Source organism: Opisthocomus hoazin, unplaced genomic scaffold (assembly GCF_030867145.1).
Source record: "Opisthocomus hoazin isolate bOpiHoa1 unplaced genomic scaffold, bOpiHoa1.hap1 HAP1_SCAFFOLD_137, whole genome shotgun sequence".
NCBI classification, from domain to species: Eukaryota; Metazoa; Chordata; class Aves; order Opisthocomiformes; family Opisthocomidae; genus Opisthocomus; species Opisthocomus hoazin.
The window spans coordinates 177,501-187,500 of NW_027448792.1; positions in this window are offsets into that span (position 1 = coordinate 177,501).

The window sequence follows — 10,000 nt, forward strand, 5'->3', positions numbered from 1 at the left end:
CTGCTGTTAACGGGCGTGGGGAGGGGGGGGAGCCACGGCAGGCTCCACTCCCAAACCCCGGCCCTACAAGCGTTCGAGTGCCGGAGACCGCCGCCCGTCTCGGCCCGGCCCTGGAGAAACCCCTCTTGGAGCCCTCGCTCCAGTCGGCAACGGCCACCGGAGCCTGCGGGCAAGCAGCGGCTTCGCGCGGCTTCTGGCAGTCGGAAGCGCCGTGAGCGATAGGTAGGAGGCAGAACGGCCACGGCCAGGGCCGCCGGGCAACGCCCGAGTCTGCCGGCTGAGCCGCGGGTGACAAGCGTTCGAGTGCCGGCGACCGCCGCCGGTCTCGGCCCGGCCCTGGAGAAACCCCTCTTGGAGCCTTCGCTCCAGTCGGCAACGGCCACCGGAGCCTGCGGGCAAGCAGCGGCTTCGCGCGGCTTCTGGCAGTCGGAAGCGCCGTGCGCGATAGGTAGGAGGCAGAACGGCCACGGCCAGGGCCGCCGGGCAACGCCCGAGTCTGCCGGCTGAGCCGCGGGTGACAAGCGTTCGAGTGCCGGCGACCGCCGCCCGTCTCGGCCCGGCCCTGGAGAAACCCCTCTTGGAGCCCTCGCTCCAGTCGGCAACGGCCACCGGAGCCTGCGGGCAAGCAGCGGCTTCGCGCGGCTTCTGGCAGTCGGAAGCGCCGTGAGCGATAGGTAGGAGGCAGAACGGCCACGGCCAGGGCCGCCGGGCAACGCCCGAGTCTGCCGGCTGAGCCGCGGGTGACAAGCGTTCGAGTGCCGGCGACCGCCGCCGGTCTCGGCCCGGCCCTGGAGAAACCCCTCTTGGAGCCTTCGCTCCAGTGGGCAACGGCCACCGGAGCCTGCGGGCAAGCAGCGGCTTCGCGCGGCTTCTGGCAGTCGGAAGCGCCGTGCGCGATAGGTAGGAGGCAGAACGGCCACGGCCAGGGCCGCCGGGCAACGCCCGAGTCTGCCGGCTGAGCCGCGGGTGACAAGCGTTCGAGTGCCGGCGACCGCCGCCCGTCTCGGCCCGGCCCTGGAGAAACCCCTCTTGGAGCCCTCGCTCCAGTCGGCAACGGCCACCGGAGCCTGCGGGCAAGCAGCGGCTTCGCGCGGCTTCTGGCAGTCGGAAGCGCCGTGCGCGATAGGTAGGAGGCAGAACGGCCACGGCCAGGGCCGCCGGGCAACGCCCGAGTCTGCCGGCTGAGCCGCGGGTGACAAGCGTTCGAGTGCCGGCGACCGCCGCCGGTCTCGGCCCGGCCCTGGAGAAACCCCTCTTGGAGCCCTCGCTCCAGTCGGCAACGGCCACCGGAGCCTGCGGGCAAGCAGCGGCTTCGCACGGCTTCTGGCAGTCGGAAGCGCCGTGCGCGACAGGTAGGAGGCAGAACGGCCACGGCCAGGGCCGCCGGGCAACGCCCGAGTCTGCCGGCTGAGCCGCGGGTGACAAGCGTTCGAGTGCCGGCGACCGCCGCCCGTCTCGGCCCGGCTCTGGAGAAACCCCTCTTGGAGCCCTCGCTCCAGTCGGCAACGGCCACCGGAGCCTGCGGGCAAGCAGCGGCTTCGCGCGGCTTCTGGCAGTCGGAAGCGCCGTGCGCGATAGGTAGGAGGCAGAACGGCCACGGCCATGGCCGCCGTGCAACGCCCGAGTCTGCCGGCTGAACCGCGAGTAGCTGCAGCGGTTCGATGGCGCTGGTCCGCGAGCGCCAGCCCTCTGCCCTAGTATACGGACAGCGAGGTCCCCGGCCCCGGCGGGCTCGAAGAGAACCGTCTTCCCCCAGCGGGGAGGCGCGCGAGCGCCGCCGACTCTTACCATGACGTAACTGGAGGCAGCGCAAAGCAGCGACCCCTTCGGCAGCTCCGAAGAAGAACCGGGCAAGACGTCTACCTGCCAGAACCGCGGTGGAGCCAAAGTCCCGCCGGAGCGAGGTAGACGAGGCATCCCTTTCCGCCGGCAGCTCCGGCGGCCACATCGGGCACACCGGACCCGGCGGACGGTAAAACGGGTAGACCTGGCCTCCCTGCCGGCAGAACGGGTAGACGAGGCCTCCCTGCCTGGAACCGGGTAGACCTGGCATCCCTGCCGGAAGCGGGTAGACCTGGCATCCCTGCCGGTAAAACGGGTAGACCTGGCCTCCCTGCCGGCAGAACGGGTAGACGAGGCCTCCCTGCCTGGAACCGGGTAGACCTGGCATCCCTGCCGGAAGCGGGTAGACCTGGCATCCCTGCCGGTAAAACGGGTAGACCTGGCCTCCCTGCCGGCAGAACGGGTAGACGAGGCCTCCCTGCCTGGAACCGGGTAGACCTGGCATCCCTGCCGGAAGCGGGTAGACCTGGCATCCCTGCCGGCAAAACGGGTAGACCTGGTCTCCCTGCCGCCAAAACGGGTAGACCTGGCCTCCCTGCAGGTAAAACGGGTAGACCTGGCCTCCCTGCCGGCAGAACGGGTAGACCTGGCCTCCCTGCCGCCACAACGGGTAGACCTGGCATCCCTGCCGGCAAAACGGGTAGACCTGGTCTCCCTGCCGGTAAAACGGGTAGACCTGTTCTCCCTGCAGGTAAAACGGGTAGACCTGGCCTCCCTGCCGGTAAAACGGGTAGACCTGGCCTCCCTGCCGGCAGAACGGGTAGACCTGGCATCCCTGCCGGCAAAACGGGTAGACCTGGTCTCCCTGCCGGTAAAACGGGTAGACCTGTTCTCCCTGCCGGTAAAACGGGTAGACCTGTTATCCCTGCTGGCAAAACGGGTAGACCTGGTCTCCCTGCAGCCAGAACGGGTAGACCTGGCATCCCTGCCGGCAAAACGGGTAGACCTGGTCTCCCTGCCGGCAAAAAGGGTAGACCTGTTCTCCCTGCCGCCAGAACGGGTAGACCTGGCCTCCCTGCCGGTAAAACGGGTAGACCTGGTCTCCGTGCAGGTAAAACGGGTAGACCTGGCATCCCTGCCGGCAGAACGGGTAGACCTGGTCTCCCTGCCGGTAAAACGGGTAGACCAGGCCTCCCTGCAGGTAAAACGGGTAGACCTGTTATCCCTGCCGGCAAAACGGGTAGACCTGGCATCCCTGCCGGCAAAACGGGTAGACCTGGTCTCCCTGCCGGTAAATGGGTAGACCTGGTCTCCCTGCCGCTAGAACGGGTAGACCTGGCCTCCCTGCCGGCAGAACGGGTAGACCTGGCCTCCCTGCCGGTAAAACGGGTAGACCTGGCATCCCTGCAGGTAAAACGGGTAGACCTGGCATCCCTGCCGGCAAAACGGGTAGACCTGGTCTCCCTGCCGGTAAAACGGGTAGACCTGTTCTCCCTGCCGGTAAAACGGGTAGACCTGTTCTCCCTGACGCCAGAACGGGTAGACCTGGCATCCCTGCCGGCAAAACGGGTAGACCTGGTCTCCCTGCCGGCAAAAAGGGTAGACCTGTTCTCCCTGCCGCCAGAACGGGTAGACCTGGCCTCCCTGCCGGTAAAACGGGTAGACCTGGTCTCCGTGCAGGTAAAACGGGTAGACCTGGCATCCCTGCCGGCAGAACGGGTAGACCTGGTCTCCCTGCCGCCAGAACGGGTAGACCTGGCATCCCTGCCGGCAAAACGGGTAGACCTGGTCTCCCTGCCGGTAAAACGGGTAGACCTGGCCTCCCTGCAGGTAAAACGGGTAGACCTGTTATCCCTGCCGGCAAAACGGGTAGACCTGGCATCCCTGCCGGCAAAACGGGTAGACCTGGTCTCCCTGCCGGTAAATGGGTAGACCTGGTCTCCCTGCCGCTAGAACGGGTAGACCTGGCCTCCCTGCCGGCAGAACGGGTAGACCTGGCCTCCCTGCCGGTAAAACGGGTAGACCTGGCATCCCTGCAGGTAAAACGGGTAGACCTGGCATCCCTGCCGGCAAAACGGGTAGACCTGGTCTCCCTGCCGGTAAAACGGGTAGACCTGTTCTCCCTGCAGGTAAAACGGGTAGACCTGTTCTCCCTGCCGCCAGAACGGGTAGACCTGGCATCCCTGCCGGCAAAACGGGTAGACCTGGTCTCCCTGCCGGTAAATGGGTAGACCTGGTCTCCCTGCAGGTAAATCGGGTAGACCTGTTATCCCTGCCGGCAAAACGGGTAGACCTGGTCTCCCTGCAGCCAGAACGGGTAGACCTGTTCTCCCTGCCGGCAAAACGGGTAGACCTGGTCTCCCTGCCGGCAAAAAGGGTAGACCTGTTCTCCCTGCCGCCAGAACGGGTAGACCTGGTCTCCCTGCCGGTAAATGGGTAGACCTGGTCTCCCTGCCGGCAATATGGGTAGACCTGGCCTCCCTGCCGCTAGAACGGGTAGACCTGGCATCCCTGCCGGTAAAACGGGTAGACCTGGCCTCCCTGCCGGCAGAAGGGGTAGACCTGGCCTCCCTGCCGGTAAAACGGGTAGACCTGGCATCCCTGCCGGCAGAAGGGGTAGACCTGGCCTCCCTGCCGGCAGAAGGGGTAGACCTGTCCTCCCTGCGGACAGAGCGGGTCGCCCGTGCTGGAGGCCCGTATGCAGGGGTGCCTGCACGGGGTGGGAAGGGCCGGCGGCGGGCTGCCTGTGCTCTCTCAGCCGGGGCGGCGGTGGGGGGGCTTGCGGGGGGTGGCTGGGGTCGGCAGGCCGGCCCTGCCGGAGGCCCGTATGCAGGGGTGCCTGCACGGGGTGGGAAGGGGCGGCGGCGGGGTGCCTGTGCTCTCTCAGCCGGGGCGGCGGTGGGGGGGCTTGCGGGGGTTGTCTGGGGGCGGCAGGCCGGTCCTGCCGGAGGCCCGTATGCAGGGGTGCCTGCACGGGGTGGGAAGGGGCGGCGGCGGGCTGCCTGTGCTGTCTCAGCCGGGGCGGCGGTGGGGGGGCTTGTGGGGGGTGGCTGGGGGCGGCAGGCCGGCCCGGCCGGAGGCCCGTATGCAGGGGTGCCTGCACGGGGTAGGAAGGGCCGGCGGCGGGGTGCCTGTGCTCTCTCAGCCGAGGCGGCGGTGGGGGGGCTTGCGGGGGGTGGCTGGGGGCGGCAGGCCGGCCCTGCCGGAGGCCCGTATGCAGGGGTGCCTGCACGGGGTGGGAAGGGGCAGCGGCGGGCTGCCTGTGCTGTCTCAGCCGGGGCGGCGGTGGGGGGGCCTGCGGCGGGTGGCTGGGGGCGGCAGGCCGGCCCTGCCGGAGGCCCGTATGCAGGGGTGCCTGCACGGGGTGGGAAGGGCCGGCGGCGGGCTGCCTGTGCTGTCTCAGCCGGGGCGGCGGTGGGGGGGCTTGCGGAGGGGTGGCTGGGGTCGGCAGGCCGGCCCTGCCGGAGGCCCGTATGCAGGGGTGCCTGCACGGGGTGGGAAGGGCCGGCGGCGGGCTGCCTGTGCTGTCTCAGCCGGGGCGGCGGTGGGGGGGCTTGCGGGGGGTGGCTGGGGGCGGCAGGCCGGCCCTGCCGGAGGCCCGTATGCAGGGGTGCCTGCACGGGGTGGGAAGGGCCGGCGGCGGGCTGCCTGTGCTGTCTCAGCCATGGCGGCGGTGGGGGGGGTTGCGGGGGGTGGCTGGGGGCGGCAGGCCGGCCCTGCCGGAGGCCCGTATGCAGGGGTGCCTGCACGGGGTGGGAAGGGCCGGCGGCGGGCTGCCTGTGCTGTCTCAGTCGGGGCGGCGGTGGGGGGGCTTGCGGGGGGTGGCTGGGGTCGGCAGGCCGGCCCTGCCGGAGGCCCGTATGCAGGGGTGCCTGCACGGGGTGGGTGGGCCTGCGGCGGGCTGCCTGTGCTCTCTGAGCCGGGGCGGCGGTGGGGGGGGCTTGCGGGGGGTGGCTGGGGTCGGCAGGCCGGCCCTGCCGGAGGCCCGTATGCAGGGGTGCCTGCACGGGGTGGGAAGGGCCGGCGGCGGGCTGCCTGTGCTCTCTCAGCCGGGGCGGCGGTGGGGGGGGTTGCGGGGGGTGGCTGTGGGCGGCAGGCCGGCCCTGCCGGAGGCCCGTATGCAGGGGTGCCTGCACGGGGTGGGAAGGGCCGGCGGCGGGCTGCCTGTGCTGTCTCAGCCGGGGCGGCGGTGGAGGGGCCTGTGGCGGGTGGCTGGGGGCGGCAGGCCGGCCCTGCCGGAGGCCCGTATGCAGGGGTGCCTGCACGGGGTGGGAAGGGCCGGCGGCGGGCTGCCTGTGCTCTCTCAGCCGGGGCGGCGGTGGGGGGGCTTGCGGGGGGTGGCTGGGGTCGGCAGGCCGGCCCTGCCGGAGGCCCGTATGCAGGGGTGCCTGCACGGGGTGGGAAGGGCCGGCGGCGGGCTGCCTGTGCTGTCTCAGCCGGGGCGGCGGTGGGGGGGCTTGTGGGGGGTGGCTGGGGTCGGCAGGCCGGCCCTGCCGGAGGCCCGTATGCAGGGGTGCCTGCACGGGGTGGGAAGGGCCGGCGGCGGGCTGCCTGTGATCTCTCAGCCGGGGCGGCGGTGGGGGGGGTTGCGGGGGGTGGCTGGGGGCGGCAGGCCGGCCCTGCCGGAGGCCCGTATGCAGGGGTGCCTGCACGGGGTGGGAAGGGCCGGCGGCGGGCTGCCTGTGCTGTCTCAGTCGGGGCGGCGGTGGGGGGGCTTGCGGGGGGTGGCTGGGGTCGGCAGGCCGGCCCTGCCGGAGGCCCGTATGCAGGGGTGCCTGCACGGGGTGGGTGGGCCTGCGGCGGGCTGCCTGTGCTCTCTGAGCCGGGGCGGCGGTGGGGGGGGCTTGCGGGGGGTGGCTGGGGTCGGCAGGCCGGCCCTGCCGGAGGCCCGTATGCAGGGGTGCCTGCACGGGGTGGGAAGGGCCGGCGGCGGGCTGCCTGTGATCTCTCAGCCGGGGCGGCGGTGGGGGGGCTTGCGGGGGGTGGCTGGGGTCGGCAGGCCGGCCCTGCCGGAGGCCCGTATGCAGGGGTGCCTGCACGGGGTGGGTGGGCCTGCGGCGGGCTGCCTGTGCTCTCTGAGCCGGGGCGGCGGTGGGGGGGGCTTGCGGGGGGTGGCTGGGGGCGGCAGGCCGGCCCTGCCGGAGGCCCGTATGCAGGGGTGCCTGCACGGGGTGGGTGGGCCTGCGGCGGGCTGCCTGTGCTCTCTGAGCCGGGGCGGCGGTGGGGGGGGTTGCGGGGGGTGGCTGTGGGCGGCAGGCCGGCCCTGCCGGAGGCCCGTATGCAGGGGTGCCTGCACGGGGTGGGAAGGGCCGGCGGCGGGCTGCCTGTGCTGTCTCAGCCGGGGCGGCGGTGGGGGGGCCTGTGGCGGGTGGCTGGGGGCGGCAGGCCGGCCCTGCCGGAGGCCCGTATGCAGGGGTGCCTGCACGGGGTGGGAAGGGCCGGCGGCGGGCTGCCTGTGCTCTCTCAGCCGGGGCGGCGGTGGGGGGGCTTGCGGGGGGTGGCTGGGGTCGGCAGGCCGGCCCTGCCGGAGGCCCGTATGCAGGGGTGCCTGCACGGGGTGGGAAGGGCCGGCGGCGGGCTGCCTGTGCTGTCTCAGCCGGGGCGGCGGTGGGGGGGCTTGTGGGGTGTGGCTGGGGGCGGCAGGCCGGCCCTGCCGGAGGCCCGTATGCAGGGGTGCCTGCACGGGGTGGGAAGGGCCGGCGGCGGGCTGCCTGTGATCTCTCAGCCGGGGCGGCGGTGGGGGGGCTTGCGGGGGGTGGCTGGGGTCGGCAGGCCGGCCCTGCCGGAGGCCCGTATGCAGGGGTGCCTGCACGGGGTGGGTGGGCCTGCGGCGGGCTGCCTGTGCTCTCTGAGCCGGGGCGGCGGTGGGGGGGGCTTGCGGGGGGTGGCTGGGGGCGGCAGGCCGGCCCTGCCGGAGGCCCGTATGCAGGGGTGCCTGCACGGGGTGGGTGGGCCTGCGGCGGGCTGCCTGTGCTCTCTGAGCCGGGGCGGCGGTGGGGGGGGTTGCGGGGGGTGGCTGTGGGCGGCAGGCCGGCCCTGCCGGAGGCCCGTATGCAGGGGTGCCTGCACGGGGTGGGAAGGGCCGGCGGCGGGCTGCCTGTGCTGTCTCAGCCGGGGCGGCGGTGGGGGGGGCCTGTGGCGGGTGGCTGGGGGCGGCAGGCCGGCCCTGCCGGAGGCCCGTATGCAGGGGTGCCTGCACGGGGTGGGAAGGGCCGGCGGCGGGCTGCCTGTGCTCTCTCAGCCGGGGCGGCGGTGGGGGGGCTTGCGGGGGGTGGCTGGGGTCGGCAGGCCGGCCCTGCCGGAGGCCCGTATGCAGGGGTGCCTGCACGGGGTGGGAAGGGCCGGCGGCGGGCTGCCTGTGCTGTCTCAGCCGGGGCGGCGGTGGGGGGGCTTGTGGGGTGTGGCTGGGGGCGGCAGGCCGGCCCTGCCGGAGGCCCGTATGCAGGGGTGCCTGCACGGGGTGGGAAGGGCCGGCGGCGGGCTGCCTGTGCTGTCTCAGCCGGGGCGGCGGTGGAGGGGCCTGTGGCGGGTGGCTGGGGGCGGCAGGCCGGCCCTGCCGGAGGCCCGTATGCAGGGGTGCCTGCACGGGGTGGGAAGGGCCGGCGGCGGGCTGCCTGTGCTCTCTCAGCCGGGGCGGCGGTGGGGGGGCTTGCGGGGGGTGGCTGGGGTCGGCAGGCCGGCCCTGCCGGAGGCCCGTATGCGGGGGTGCCTGCACGGGGTGGGTGGGCCTGCGGCGGGCTGCCTGTGCTCTCTGAGCCGGGGCGGCGGTGGGGGGGGCTTGCGGGGGGTGGCTGGGGTCGGCAGGCCGGCCCTGCCGGAGGCCCGTATGCAGGGGTGCCTGCACGGGGTGGGAAGGGCCGGCGGCGGGCTGCCTGTGATCTCTCAGCCGGGGCGGCGGTGGGGGGGGTTGCGGGGGGTGGCTGGGGGCGGCAGGCCGGCCCTGCCGGAGGCCCGTATGCAGGGGTGCCTGCACGGGGTGGGAAGGGCCGGCGGCGGGCTGCCTGTGCTGTCTCAGTCGGGGCGGCGGTGGGGGGGCTTGCGGGGGGTGGCTGGGGGCGGCAGGCCGGCCCTGCCGGAGGCCCGTATGCAGGGGTGCCTGCACGGGGTGGGTGGGCCTGCGGCGGGCTGCCTGTGCTCTCTCAGCCGGGGCGGCGGTGGGGGGGGCTTGCGGGGGGTGGCTGGGGTCGGCAGGCCGGCCCTGCCGGAGGCCCGTATGCAGGGGTGCCTGCACGGGGTGGGAAGGGCCGGCGGCGGGCTGCCTGTGATCTCTCAGCCGGGGCGGCGGTGGGGGGGGTTGCGGGGGGTGGCTGGGGGCGGCAGGCCGGCCCTGCCGGAGGCCCGTTTGCAGGGGTGCCTGCACGGGGGTGGGTTGGGGGGGGCGGCGGGAATTTTTTGGTTTTTGTTGCTTTTTTATTTCTTTTTCCGCTTTTGAAACAGAGACGCCGCCCCGTCCTCGGGCGTTTCAGCCGAGCTGATGGAAAGCGGCGCCCCTTCCCGTCGCTTGCGGGGGGGGGTGGTGCAGGAGGGGGGAGGCGGCGCGCGCCTGAAATTCCCCTCGCCACCCCCCGTTTCCGAGACTTCGCCGTATCTAGTGGAAGGCGCTAAGCTTGGCCGGACTGTCTCGCTGAAGGCTTTCTTACTCTGCATCGGTTCTGACGGTGGGCGAGAAAAAAAAACAAAACCAAAGCAGAGCAGGGAAACAGTTACAAAAAGTTCTTGAGAGCCAGCACCGGCCCGCCCATCGGCAGACGGAGCGGCGCCCGGGGTCAACGAGTGCCACCCTGCTGCTTAGCAACCGGAACCCGAGCCGGCCCGCCCCGCCCACCCGCCGGCAAGGGGCGGGCGCTTCCCCGCGGCAGAAGGGGGAGACAGAGACTGAGAGACGGGGTCGAGGAGCAGGCGGGGAGCCTTGCGCTGAGGTAGGCTGGGGACGGGGCCTCTTTTCCGAGAAGATTGAGGTTTGAGTCGGGGGGGGGGGGGGGGGGGGCGGCGGCAGGGGCTGCTTGTGCGCTCTCGGCCGGTGCGGCGGTGGGGGGGTGGCGGGGTGGGGGGGGGCAGCGGAGCGGCCGTGCCGGAGGCCCGTATGCAGGGGTGCCCGCACCGGGGGGGGGGTGGGGGGGGGCGGCGGCAGGGGCTGCTTGTGCGCTCTCGGCCGGGGCGGCGGTGGGGGGGGGGGCTTGCGGGTGGGGGTGCGGCGGCCGGGCTGCCGTGCCGGAGG